The sequence below is a fragment of the Camponotus floridanus genome, unplaced genomic scaffold, assembly GCF_003227725.1.
Source record: "Camponotus floridanus strain SB8 unplaced genomic scaffold, Cflo_v7.5 scaffold253, whole genome shotgun sequence".
Classification (NCBI taxonomy): domain Eukaryota; kingdom Metazoa; phylum Arthropoda; class Insecta; order Hymenoptera; family Formicidae; genus Camponotus; species Camponotus floridanus.
This window is the reverse complement of record NW_020229385.1, coordinates 57,501-72,963: the sequence shown is the minus strand read 5'-3', so window position 1 is coordinate 72,963 and position 15,463 is coordinate 57,501. Positions and strand designations below refer to the sequence as shown.

At 30.7% G+C, this 15,463-nt stretch overlaps 1 pseudogene; it reads left to right on the top strand.

Moving 5' to 3' along the window:
- Positions 1–8,421: 8,421 nt before the first annotated feature.
- LOC105255518 overlaps positions 8,422–15,463 on the top strand; it is a 30,402-nt pseudogene continuing 23,360 nt past the window's right edge.

Genomic DNA, 15,463 nt, shown 5'->3' with positions numbered 1-15,463 from the left:
GGCTGCTGTTATACTTGGAGCAGCTCAAAGATTATACGAAACGGGAAATGTTCTCCCAAACAAACATGATGTTGGGAGAAATCGTAACGCAAGAAATTTGCGAAATACTGAAACGGTTATTCGCGCTATCGAGCAAGAACCCGAAACAAGTATTCGGACTATTGCTCGAGAGCACAATTTATCGTATTCAACAGTACAGAGAATATTACAAGAAGAAAAATTGCACGCATTTCACTATACTCGCGTACAACAATTACGACCAGAAGATTATCCTGTAAGAAGAAGATTTTGCGAAAATTTTCTGAGAAGGATAGATAGAGATCCCAGATTCCTTTCTCGTATAATATTTAGCGATGAATCGCTATTTACGCGAGAAGGAATATTTAATTCGCATAACATGCACTTGTGGAGTGATGAAAATCCAAGAGTTACACGAGTCAGGAATTTCCAGATTCGTTGGAAGCTCAACATCTGGGCTGGAATCATGGGGACTGAAATACTAGGCCCAATCATTCTCCCGGACATTCTAACCAGCGCAGCATACATTGATCTATTAAAAAACGATCTACCAGATTTTTTGGAAGAAATGCCGTTATTGGATAGAAACAAAATTATATTCCAACAAGACGGTGCTGGCCCTCACAATGCCAGAATTGTGACAAATTATCTAAATAACGAATTTCCTGTACGCTGGATAGGTAGATATGGTCCGATACGTTGGCCTCCAAGATCCCCGGATCTCAATCCACTGGACTTTTTCCTTTGGGGATACTGCAAGGAAATAATTTATAAAACGCTCCCTGAAGACATGGAGGATTTGGAAACAAGATTGAGATATGCCATATGGTCTATTGAAGAAGATGTACTCTCAAGTGTCCAAAGAAATTTAATGAAACGCATGAGAGCTTGCGTTCGGATGGATGGAGGTAATTTCGAACATTTATTGTAAAATAAATGTGAAAACAATCCGCCTTTTTTAAGGCGATCAAAATAATTCGCTCTTTTCAGAGCGACCAACATTCTTAAACGTGGAATCTTCTTTCGTTTTCAAAAAAGCGTAAGAAAAAGCCAAGAGAAGAATCAAGACGCGCTGCAATTAATTAATATATTTTTTTATATTTATTTTCCATGATAATAGTTAAATAAATATTTAATAATAACTATATTTATTTATAAATAAATTAAATATTATTATTGATATTAAATAAATAAATATTTAATATTAATAATAATAGTAAAATATTCAATATTTTAAAAACATTTATTTATTCTAATTAATTTTGAATATCATATGATGTATGTATATCGTATGATAATAATGAAATTATACGCGCGTTAAATGTTTAATATTGTATGTTGGCCGCGTTCTTCGGTCAAACACATGATTACGTTCGGCAGCGCTGTTAGTACCTTAACCTGCCGTAACATAACACAGCTGTTTGCTACCGCCGAATAAATATCGTCGCGTTGTCGCGTTATTGCGTCGTCGCGTCGTGTAATAACGTGTCTGTCCGCGTGTATTTCTTTCATCGAGGACTTTTTAATTGCTAACGGTGATTATTCGGCAGTGATTGATAGTGATTAATGATAGAGAGTGAGTTTAGTAAATTCTCGTTTTATCGAGTGAGTGAATAAATGTGGTTACGTTTAAGAGAATACAGTTAATAAAAAGAAGAACTTTCGATTAATTATTTAGTGTGAATGTCTCTGCGTGATCATGCGTTTTCTTTGCACCAATAGTTTTGTCTCATTATCCTGTGCATAAAAGTATTAGGGTAAGACTACCGAAAACTAAATATTTTACGAGATATTTTGCATTTTATATCGAAGTACTGCAAACTTTGAAGCCTTATAACTCAAAAAGTATTTAATGAAAAAACATTTGTCTGTAGTGTTTTGGAAAGCTCTCGAGATAAGCTACAAGAATATGTAATGAAAAATAGTGGGTTCAATTTAAGAAATTGAAGGTGACTTTTATGTGACCTTCAAATGACTTTCCAAGGTCAAACCAATGCTACCATCTTATGTCCCCCTTCACACCCTACAATTTTTGTTTGAAACATTTCTTTCTGAAGAGTGCTGTTTTCGAGATATTCGAGTGCATCGATTAAAATGGCCCACCGTGTATATATATATATATATATATATATATATATATATATGTTCTTTTAATATATAAGCAAATTATATAAAAATATATATAGAATAAGTATATATAATATACATTATATATATATATATATAATATTATATATATATAATATTATATATATATGTACATATATATTATATATATATATATATATAATTAATATATTATATTTATATTTAGCTTGTAAAATAGATATATAAATATATTTATTTACCTTGCTCCAATTATCATATCGTACTGGCTCGTGCCAATTTTTAATTAATAATTTAATTATTTATTATTTATAACTTGCACTTTATCACTACTCAAAATGCGGTTAATGATACATGTCACTAATGACACATATGACACATGTCATTAATATCGAAAAGCGTCGCTAGCGCAATCTTCTGTCGAGAGTAGGAAAAGGACGTTTTCTCTTTCTATGTGTTGTGTACATGTGCGTGGATGACGACCATGATGATAATGATGATAAAGACGTTTCTTAATTGAAAATTTTCATATTTCGACTTTGCATTATGATATCTCCGTTAATAGATCACGCAGCGCAAAAAGAAAGATACTTTCTTTATACAATTCAAACTCGCTCTATCGATTAAGACTAGTAAGAATTCGATCCGTTCAGCCGTTATTGAAATCCGATAATCTAAGTTACTCTCAACTGTCCGACTCGCGTATAGATACACGGAGTGCCGCGCAATGCTTCGCATGAACTTGACGCGAGACACTACCGTGTCTCTTGATTTTTGATACAAGTTATTTATATATATATATATATATATATATATATATATATACCTATATATGTATATATATGTATATATATATGTACACATATACATAATGTATATATATATATATATATATATATATATGTATGTTTTAATATGTATATTTATTTCTTTATTTAAAGTTAAAGAAGAATAAGCAGAAAGAAAAAAAACCAAAAAAAAAGAGATATAAAATAAAGAAAAGACAGAACAAAGAGAAAAGGAATATAAAAGGAAAAAGAGATACAAAAAGAAAAAAAAAGAAAGAAGAAATAAAAAATATAATATTAGGTAATTATATATTTTTTGTACAAATTCTTTATATATATATACAGGGTCTACCAAAAGTGTGGAAACCCCTAAATATCTCGGAAAATATACGTTTTACAGAAAAGTGTTTCCAACAAAAGTTGTAGGGTTTAAGAAGATCTATATACTGATTCTATCAGTTTGACCTTGGATGGCGTCGTCAAGGTCAGGTCAAGGTCACATTGACTTTTTTAAATGACACCCCCTACATTTGATTGCATATTCTTATAGCTTAATTCAAGAGCTTTCCAAAACACTATAATAATGTTCACTTTTATTAAGTACTTTGCGAGTTATGAGGGTTGAATGATAGAGTAGCGCCGGTATTAACATTATCCAAGGTGTACTACATGGAGGTTACTCGCTCGGATTTGCATCTGTTGTGTGTGTGATCCAGCTAACTAAGGCAAGATCGGTCGTGGATCCAGTCAGCAAAAGCAAAGACCCAACCAAATTACAATCGAGCATTTAAAGACCTGGAAAGCAATCGACATAGTAAACAGTAAATAAATTTGTGGATGCTCATTTATCATAATAATTGTTCGAAATGTGTGCGTGTGCGTGCGTGCGGTGCGTGTATACAGAGATCAGGTTAGGTTGCACCAAACGATTGCAAATGTGTTTCAATGTGTTAAAGTAAATGCTGAAAGTGGCTGCCATTTACTTCCTGACAATATGCTAATCTTTGGTAGAATGTAGAAATGACTTTACGATTCGTTTCAAAAGGTATCAAAGCCATTTCATCCCTTATTCGCTGTATCAATTCGTGAATGGTTTTAGGTTTTGTTCTGTAAACCTTACTCTTCAGATATCCCCATAGATAATAATCAAGAGGAGTTAGATCTGGTGACCGAGGTGGCCAATCCTCTCCTCCCTCATTTCCGTTCCTTCTTCCTATCCACCGTAGCGGAAAAGTCTCATTTAAAATACGACGTGGTCCTGCACCTAAATGAGCAGGAGCTCCATCATGCTGAAACCATATTTCTTGGAAATTATTTGGAAAAGTATTCTGTATGGCTGGAATTATTTGATCAACAAGTAATCTCTCATACCTTTGAGCGTTCAAATATTCTTCAAAAAAAAACGGCCCTATTAAATAGCCATCTATTATTCCGCACCATACATTTATTTTTTGTGGATGTTGTGTGTGAGTTTCCCGCACCCAATTCGGATTCTCATCTGACCAGAAACGAAAATTTTGATTATTAACTTCTCCCGTTAAGGTAAAAGTTGCCTCGTCTGTGAAAACAATTTGATAAGGGAAGATGGGCCGGACATCTATTAGTGCCATCATTCTTTCACAGAAATGTATACGACGCTCCTCATCTCCGTTTTGCAATTCTTGAACGTATTGCAATTTATATGGATGGAACTTGTTCTTCTTTAAAATTCTCCAAACCGACATGGGAGCAATATCGTGAGTTTGAGCGACTCTCTGAACACTAGAATTGGGATCTTCAATAAATGTCTGCAGAACATCAAGTTGTTTTTCTTCGTTGGTTGCAGACAATGGTCTTCCTGACTTAGAGCGATTTCTTACGCTACCAGTTTGTCTAAAACGTTCTATTGTTTTTAACACAGTGGACTTATTAATTCGACGGTTCGGATACGTGTCATTAAATAATCGAACGACATCAGAGAACGATCTTTCGTTATCACCCCATCCACGCATCATGAGGATAGTGATTCTTTCACGTTCCGACAAGTCGCCAGCCATTTTTAAAACGTTTAATTTTAATTAATCGTACGTTGTATTTGGACGATAACAATTAATTTCTGCTTGCTCAAAGCTGAAGTTAGAAGGTGCTCGTTCTTTGATAGCTTTATACATTCTTAGTTGAATTTTAAATGCGAGTTAGACTGCATGTAGTGCGTCACATAGCGGTAAATGAAGGAACTAACGAGACGTTTCATACACGTTTTATGGAGCAATTTTTTGGCAATTTGACTTCAGCGAAATATGAGGATATGTTGAGGAATCGATCTTGCCTTAGTTAGCTGGATCACACACACAACAGATGCAAATCCGAGCGAGTAACTTCCATGTAGTACACCTTGGATAATGTTAATACCGGCGCTACTCTATCATTCAACCCTCATAACTCGCAAAGTACTTAATAAAAATGAACATTATTATAGTGTTTTGGAAAGCTCTTGAATTAAGCTATAAGAATATGCAATCAAATGTAGGGGGTGTCATTTAAAAAAGTCAATGTGACCTTGACCTGACCTTGACGACGCCATCCAAGGTCAAACTGATAGAATCAGTATATAGATCTTCTTAAACCCTACAACTTTTGTTGGACACACTTTTCTGTAAAACGTATATTTTCCGAGATATTTAGGGGTTTCCACACTTTTGGTAGACCCTGTATATATATAACTTGTACGTATATTTATTTTACGTATATGAATTATGTATATATATATATATATATATATATGTATATATGTATATATATATATATGTGTGTATCCATAGACATAATGTGTATATATATATAAATGTATGTATGTATTAATATGAATATTTATTTCTTTTTTGAAAGTTAAAGAAGAATAAGCATAAGAAAGAGAGCAAAAAAGAAAGAGAGAGAGAAAATAAAGAAAAGATAGAACAGAGAGGAAAGGAATATAAAAGGAAAAAAAGATACAAAGAGAAAGAAAAAAAGAGAGACAGAAAAAATATAATATTAGGTAATTATATATTTTTTGTACAAGTTATATATATATATATATATATATATATATTTGTATATATGTACATATATATATATATTTATATATATTTATATATATATACAGAGTGAGCCATTTTGGTAGAATTGCAAATTTAACAAAAACTACGCCAGATACAAAAAAAAGATTAGTAAGAAAATTGTAGAGGATGAAGGGAGACAAAAGATCGGTTTATGAAAAATTAAGAAATAATTTCAAGATTTAAAACTTGAAAAGTACTTAAGGAAAACTAACTTAATTATAGTGTTTTGGAAAGCTCTCGAAATGAGCTACAAGAATGTGTAAAAATATATAAGGTATTCTGTTTAAAAAAATTGAAGTGACATTCACGTGACTTTCAAATGACTTTTCAAGGTAAAACCAATGGAACCATCTTACGTTCCCCTTCATCCTCTACAATTTTCATATGAATCATTTTTTTGTATCTGGCGTAGTTTTGGAGAAATTTGCAATTATAGATTAAAATTGCTCGCCCTGTGTATATATATATATATATATATATATATATATATATTATGTATGTATGTATGTATTAATATATAATATGTATATTTATTTCTTTATTTAAAGTTAAAGAAGAATAAGCATAATAAAGAGAGCAAAAAAGGAAGAGAGAGAGGAAGTAAAGAAAAGACAGAACAGAGAGAAAAGGTATATAAAAGGAAAAAGAGATGCAAAGAGAAAGAAAAAAAGAGACGGAAGAAATAAAAAATATAATATTAGGTAATTATATATTTATTGTACAAGTTATTTATATATAATTATTTTATTTATCTAAATATGTAAGAGAGAGAAAGAAAGAGGGATATTAATAAACGTTTTATTTATTTAGAGTCAAAAAAGAATAAGCAAGAGAAAAACAGCGCGTGATAAAAAGAAAGAGAAGAGATAGAGAGAATAAAGAAATAAAGCAACACATCAAAAAGAAAGGAAAAAGTAACGGAAAGAAAAAGTACAAAAGAAGATAAATAAATTGTGTAAACATAAAATTTGAAAAGTAAATAAAAAAGTAAATAAAAAAGTAAATAAAAAATAAATTGTATTAGATAATATTGTTATGTAATAATATTATTATTTGATATTATTGTAAGATTATTATTTAATATTATTTGTTAATATTATTATTAAATTTATAATATTGTATTATTTATTAATATATAAATTATTTATTAAATTATTTATTAATAATTGGATTATGTAATTTGTAATTAATTACTTAAAATTAATAAAGACGTTATTATAATATAATTAATAAATTAAGAAATTAAACTTATTAATGAATTATAATTGATGATGATGATGATGATGATGATGATGATGATGATGATGATGATGATGATGATGATGATGATGATGATGATGATGATGATGATGATGATGATGAAGCAAAATAAAAGTATAGAAATTATATATTAGAATTAAAATTACATTATCTAATATACATTTATAATTATATATTAATTAGTTTTGTATAATAATTTTAATTTATTTTGTTCTTTATTAGAATTTATTTATAACATATTCTTTAAAATAATATATATAATTTACAATTTATTTGTCGATCTTTTATTGCAATATACTTAAAAATTTTGATTAGATTTATTTAAAAAATAAATTAAAAAATTACATATAATTAAAATTGTGTTTACAGTTTTATATTTGTTAGTGTAATTATTGGATTGTTACAAAATGCCAAAACGTAGAGTAGAACGTACTTTAGAAGAAGAAGAAGAATTACAAAGTCGACGTCTTGAAAGGAAAGCAGAAAATCAGCGTCGTCGTCGTGAGATTGCGAAAGCAATTTCAAATAATAGTAACATAAATTCGACAAATGTTGCACCACTTCAGCAAAATTGTGCAGAAAATCAATCTCGTTATCGATCACGACAAAAAAATCAACCGCGTTTAATTAATGATAATACTTTATTAATTAGCAATGTGGTTGAATATTATATTGGTTCTATGGACGTGTCTTGTGTTCACTGCAATGCAAAGCATTTTGCAGCTGAAAAAATATCAAATAGAGGAAGTTCATTTCACGATTGTTGCAATCACGGTGCAGTATATTTGCAACCATTGCCGGAACATCCTCAATTTATTCGTAGTTTATTTGATGGTAGTCATATAAAATCGGATGATTTTTTCAAACATATTCGTAGTTATAATAGTTCGTTTTCGTTTGCATCATTTAATGCAAATTTAATTAACTTTGAAGATAGACGACCTGGTCCATACTGTTTCAAAATACAAGGTCAAATTTATTATCAAATTAATACAGCATTATATGCTGCACAAAATGAAAGTCCTACTAATGGTCAACTTTTTATTGTGGATTCAAATGAAGCAATAGATCATCGTCTTAATCAAAATTTAGATTTAGATTTGGAAATTGTACAAAATCTTGAACATATAATGCGAGAATTTAATATATTTGCTCAATCTTATCAAATGATGGGTGAGGAACTAGAAAATCAACGACGTTTGGAAATGGAATCTGGTCAATTATTACCGGAATTACAATTATTATTTACTTTAAGACCTGGTATGGATCGACGTCGGTATAATGCTCAAAGATCTAATGAAGTTGCTGCTGTTTTTCGTACAACTGCTGATGGAGAAATTCCAGAATCATATGTAACAATACGTAATAAAAATACAAAAGTTTTACAAAATGTTAGTACCATGGATCCAAATGTTGAACCATGGATATATCCATTATTTTATCCATATGGAACTAGAGGATGGCACTGTAATTTAAAAAAAAAAAATAGTAATAAACGAGTAACTAGAGGTCAGTATCTTAAATATCGCATGGCTATTCGTGATGAATTTAATGTCTTTTTATTAGGTCGGCGTTTATTTCAACAGTGGCTTGTAGACAGTTATGTAAAAATTGAGAAAGACAGAATAAATTATTGTAAAGAGCATCAAAAAGAATTACGTACTGAAACATATCAAGGTTTAAGAGATTACATGCAAACTATGGCAAATAACTTACATGGACGTATTGGAAAAATGATTATACTTCCATCTACATTTGTTGGATCTCCACGTAATATGTTACAGAATTATCAAGATGCAATGACAATTGTTAGTAAATTTGGTAAACCAGATCTTTTTATTACAATGACTTGCAATCCAAAATGGCGTGAAATTGAAGAAAATATTTTGCCTGGTCAACAAGCTTCTGATAGACCTGATATTTGTGCTCGTGTTTTTAGTATAAAAAAAGATTATTTAATTGATTTAATTGTTAAGCAAAAATTTTTCGGAGAAGTAGCAGCCTTTGTATATGTTATTGAATTTCAGAAACGTGGTTTGCCACATGTTCACATGTTGATTACCTTAAAATATAATTTCAAAATAACAACTCCGCAGATCGTTAATAAATATATTTCTGCTGAAATTCCTGATCCATGTGAAAATCGTACTTTACATGATATAGTTATGAAACATATGATTCATGGACCTTGTGGTAATTGGTGTTTGGTAGATGGAAAATGTTCCAAACATTATCCTAAATCTTATCTTGAAGAGACCAGAATGGATGAAGATGCTTATCCTTATTATCGTCGACGAGATAATGGCAAAAGTTTTGAACGTCCTGGTGGATATATAGTTGATAATCGTTATGTAGTTCCATATTGTCCTATTTTATCAATTATATTTAATTGTCATATTAATGTTGAAGTTGTTTCAAGTATCAAATCGGTTAAATATCTGTATAAATATATTTATAAAGGACATGATGCTGCTGCTATTACAATTGAACCAATAACAGAAAATATAATTATAGATCATGATGAAATACGCAATTTTATAGAAGCTCGTTATGTTGGACCTGTAGAAGCAAGCTGGCGTATTCTTGAGAAAAATTTACAAGATAAAAGCCATACTATCGTACGTTTACCTGTTCATCTTCCTAATCAACAAAATGTTATAATTGAAAACGAAGCCATCGAAGAAGCTATGACTTCTGCTTTAGATCAAGTTACTATGTTAATAGATTATTTTGCATTGAATTCTCGCGATGAAGAAGCAAAACAATTTTTATATGTAGAAATTCCACATTATTATACGTTTAAAAAAATAAAAATTAATGGTCGAAATGTATCACGTTGGAATAAACGCAAGAGTCATTATAATTGCATAGGACGAATGTATTCTGTTAGCCCAACCCAAATTGAATTGTATCATTTACGTCTATTATTACTCACAGTAAAGGGAGCTACGAGTTTTGATAAAATAAAAACTGTAAATGGAGAAGTTTGTCAATCGTTTTCAGCAGCATGTTTAGCTTTAGGCTTAATTGAAGATGATGATGAATGGAAACGAGCTATGAATGAAGCTGTTGGATGGATGATGCCGAGACAACTTCGTAGATTATTTGTACGTATATTATTACATTGTCAGCCGCTACATCCTGAAGAATTGTGGCAAAGTTTTAAAGTGGCTATGTCTGAGGATTACGTTAGACATTTTGGTATATTACAAGGTCAAAATAAAGCTTATGCGCGAATTAATGATATGCTTCGTGCTGAAGGTAAAAGTTTTTCTGATTTTCCTCAAATGGAACAGTTAATAGAAAATAGTGATGAGGAGGATTATATGACACTTGAAGAAGCTATAGAAATAGGTACCAAACAATATAAACAATTAAATGACGAGCAAAAAGAAATAGTCGATCTTTTATTAAATAGATTAGACAATAATAATTATAATAATAATTGTTTTTATATTGATGGTCCAGGTGGATCAGGTAAAACATTTATATATACAACTATCTATTATTTAGCTAGAATTAGAAATAAACGCGTATGTACAATGGCTTTTACGGGAATCGCAGCCACATTACTACCTGCTGGAAAAACAGTTCATAAAACATTTGGGTTACCGGTTCCATTATTTGCTGATTCATCGTCTGCTATTAAAATACAATCAAAAGAAGCTCAATATTTAAAAGAAACTGATATTTATATTTGGGATGAAGCACCAATGGCACCACGATATGCTTTAGAGATTATGGATAGAACATTACGTGATATTATGAATAAGGATTTTCCTTTTGGTGGAAAAATTATTTTATTAGGTGGCGATTTCAGACAACTTTTGCCTATTAAAGTACATGCTACTCGAAGTGAAATTGTCAATCTTTCTATTAAATTTAGTTCTACTTGGAAACATTTCCTAAAATTTTTTTTAACACAAAATATGCGAGTTCTCCCAGAAGAAATGGAATTTGCAAAGTTCTTGATAAATATGGGAGATGGCATATTAAATGATTTAGATGATAATATACAAATTCCTGAATGTTGTTTAGCATCTATTAATGCTGATATTGTGGAAGATATATATGGAGATTTAATACGGAAAAAACAGTTTGTTAAAGTAGCTAAATGTGCGATACTTTCTGCAAGAAATGTTGATGTAGACGAAATCAATAAAAAAGTTGTTGAATTATTAGATAGTACTGATGAAAAAATTTATACAAGTGTAGATTGTGTTGTAAATAGTGACAATGGTGACATTAGTGAAGTTGTGTTACCAGAATATTTAAATAGTTTATCTCCACCATCTCTACCTCCATATGAATTACGTTTAAGACCAAATTGTATCATTATGTTGATTAGAAATCTTAGTATCAATGAAGGACTTTGTAATGGTACTAGATTAATAGTTCTAGAGCTTGCGGATCATTTATTGAAGTGTAAGATTTTAACAGGTGACAAAGCAGAAGAGATTGTTTTCTTGAATAGAATAACATTGTATTGTGAAAATGTTTATCCTTTTACTTTTTCCAGAAGACAGTTTCCAATAAGATTAGCTTTTGCCATGACAATTAACAAATCACAGGGACAAACATTTGATAAAATTGGTTTAGATCTTCGTAAAGATGTTTTTAATCATGGGCAACTTTATGTTGCGTTTTCGCGAGTTCGTTCTTGGCAAGCGTTAAAAGTTTATCTTGGTAATCAACGAAACAATAGATACGTAAAAAATTATGTATATAAGGAAATTTATACTTAACTTTATAATTTCGGAAAATTGATAAAAAAATTGATATTGTAAGTTAATATATATATTATATATATATAATTATATATAATATATATATATATATATATATTATATATATATGTATATGTATATATGCAGGGTGTTCCATTTTAAAAGTTCTATCCTCATAACTTTTCAGAATCAACGTTTAAAGGAGAATAAATCGGTAGTAAAAGTTGTATGGCTTGAAGGGGGACATAAGACGGTGCGATTAATTTGATCTTGAAGAGTCATCTGAAGGTCACGTGAAGGTCACGTCCTACTTTTTAAATAGGATACCCTATATACTTCTACATATTTTTGCAGCTTTTCTCAATAGCTTTCCAAAACACTAGAAAAAAGTATTTTTTATTGAGTACTTTTAGAATTATGAGGCTTCAAATAATATCTGATTTTTACATAAATCATAAATCCATTTATTTTGAAATTATCTTACCTTAATACATTTATGCATCAAATGTGAGAAATCCATTGGTGTAAAAAAAACTTAGTTATTTTTAAAAAAATATGTAATTGTTAATTACAAATTATATATTTTTTCCAAAAAAAAATTGTTTTTTTTCCCACAATCGCTTCCTCTCATTATTTTGGGCAGAAATTTATTAAGGTCAAATAATCGAAAAATGAATATTTAAAAAAATATTGTGCAATTTATGTAAAATTAAAAAATTATTGTGAACCTTATAACTAATTGAACTGAATAATTGAATTGATTGAATTTAAATTGTATATTTCAAATGAGTCACCCAGTATAGTATATGTTTCGATGTCAGATATCTCGCCCTGTATAGTGTGTGTATAATAGGTTAGAAAGAGAAACAAAGAGAGAGCAAACGAGACAGAAGGTTATTGCCGTGATTAGTTATCTACCAAGTCCGCGCATGTGCAGTTTATTTTCACCCACGCTGAAATTGCCAAAGTTACGCTATTGTATATACTATGGTATAGGTACACTTTTTTCGTTTTAATTTGTATTATCCTTTACTAAAAACATTTGCCTCAATTAACTTCAGTCTTATTAATGACACAGTAAATATTATTAATGATAATTATTTACAAGAATATAATCATAGGAAACTATTGTTGAATTATTTATAGATTTTTTTCTGGAATACCATCTCGAAACATTTTTTGAATAATGTTTTTAGAGAAAAGTTTTACCGAAACTATTAACCAATCAGAAAATTGGAACAAGGAGAGAGAAATCTGTATGATATGGGCTGTATTCCGAAATTACTGCCAGTTTACTGCCAGCACTGTAAATATATAATATACATAACGTGCATATAGAATTTGTAGTACTGACAGTAATTTCGGAATACGGCCATAATTGTATATTTTTCCAAGTTTTGCTGCCCCCCATTTTTGATGGCTTATTCCAGTATGGCCGTGTTCAAAAATTCATTGCCAGTACAATAAATCTATAGTTTACGTTACGTATAGTATAGATTTTCCCTGATAGTGAATTTTGGAACGCAGTTATGTATTAAAGTTCAGTGATGATTATTATTGCTGCTCTTCAGTTGTATCTCTTGTATGACTCAGAATATTTGCACAATTTTCCTTCATGATTGGAGACTAATATTAAGAAATAGAAAGATAAAAAACATAACTTACATCTATACCACAATATATACAGTACCGCAACTCTCTGTCGGCACCTTTGATGTCAGTATGGAAAAAAATGAACTGCACATGCGCGAACTTGATAGGTAACCAATCACGGCAGTCACCTTCTGTCTCGCTTGCTCTCTCTTTCTCTCTCTTTCCAACCTATTATACACACACTATACAGGACGAGACATCTGACATTTGAACATATACTATACTGGGTGATTGAACGGAAATTATATATTTCAAATGAGTCACCCAGTATAGTATATGTTTTGATGTTAGATGTCTCGCCCTGTATAATATGTGTATAATAGGTTAGAAGGAGAGAGCAAACGAGACAGAAGGTTACTGCCGTGATTGGTTACTTACCAAGTTTGCGCATGTGCAGTTTATTTTTACCTACGTTGAAATTGCCAGAGTTGCGCTACTGTCATATATATAGTATTCCTATATTGCCAATTCTGTAGGAGGAATGAGTGAAAACGTTACAGTACAGACAATAATTTCTCTCTCGTGTATAATAGGTTAGAAAGAGAGACAAAGAGAGAGCAAACGAGACAGAAGGTTATTGCCGTGATTGGTTATCTACCAAGTCCGCGCATGTGCAGTTTATTTTCACCCACGCTGAAATTGCCTGAGTTACGCTATTGTATATACTATGATATAGGTACACTTTTTTCGTTTTAATTTGTATTATCCTTTGCTAAAAACATTTGCCTCAATTAACTTCAGTCTTATTAATGACACAGTAAATATTATTAATGATAATTATTTACAAGAATATAATCATAGGAAACTATTGTTGAATTATTTATAGATTTTTTTCTGGAATACCATCTCGAAACATTTTTTGAATAATGTTTTTAGAGAAGAGTTTTACCGAAACTATTAACCAATCAGAAAATTGGAACAAGGAGAGAGAAATCTGTATGATATGGGCTGTATTCCGAAATTACTGCCAGTTTACTGCCAGCACTGTAAATATATAATATACATAACGTGCATATAGAATTTGTAGTACTGACAGTAATTTCGGAATACGGCCATAATTGTATGTTTTTCCAAGTTTTGCTGCCCCCCATTTTTGATGGCTTATTCCAGTATGGCCGTGTTCAAAAATTCATTGCCAGTACAATAAATCTATAGTTTACGTTACGTATAGTATAGATTTTCCCTGATAGTGAATTTTGGAACGCAGTTATGTATTAAAGTTCAGTGATAATTATTATTGCTGCTCTTCAGTTGTATCTCTTGTATGACTCAGAATATTTGCACAATTTTCCTTCATGATTGGAGACTAATATTAAGAAATAGAAAGATAAAAAACATAACTTACATCTATACCACAATATATACAGTACCGCAACTCTCTGTCGGCACCTTTGATGTCAGTATGGAAAAAAATGAACTGCACATGCGCGAACTTGATAGGTAACCAATCACGGCAGTCACCTTCTGTCTCGCTTGCTCTCTCTTTCTCTCTCTTTCCAACCTATTATACACACACTATACAGGACGAGACATCTGACATTTGAACATATACTATACTGGGTGATTAAACGGAAATTATATATTTCAAATGAGTCATCCAGTATAGTATATGTTTTGATGTTAGATGTCTCGCCCTGTATAATATGTGTATAATAGGTTAGAAAGAGAGAGCAAACGAGACAGAAGGTTACTGCCGTGATTGGTTACTTACCAAGTTTGCGCATGTGCAGTTTATTTTTACCTACGTTAAAATTGCCAGAGTTGCGCTACTGTCATATATATAGTATTCCTATATTGCCAATTCTGTAGGAGGAATGAGTGAAAACGTTAC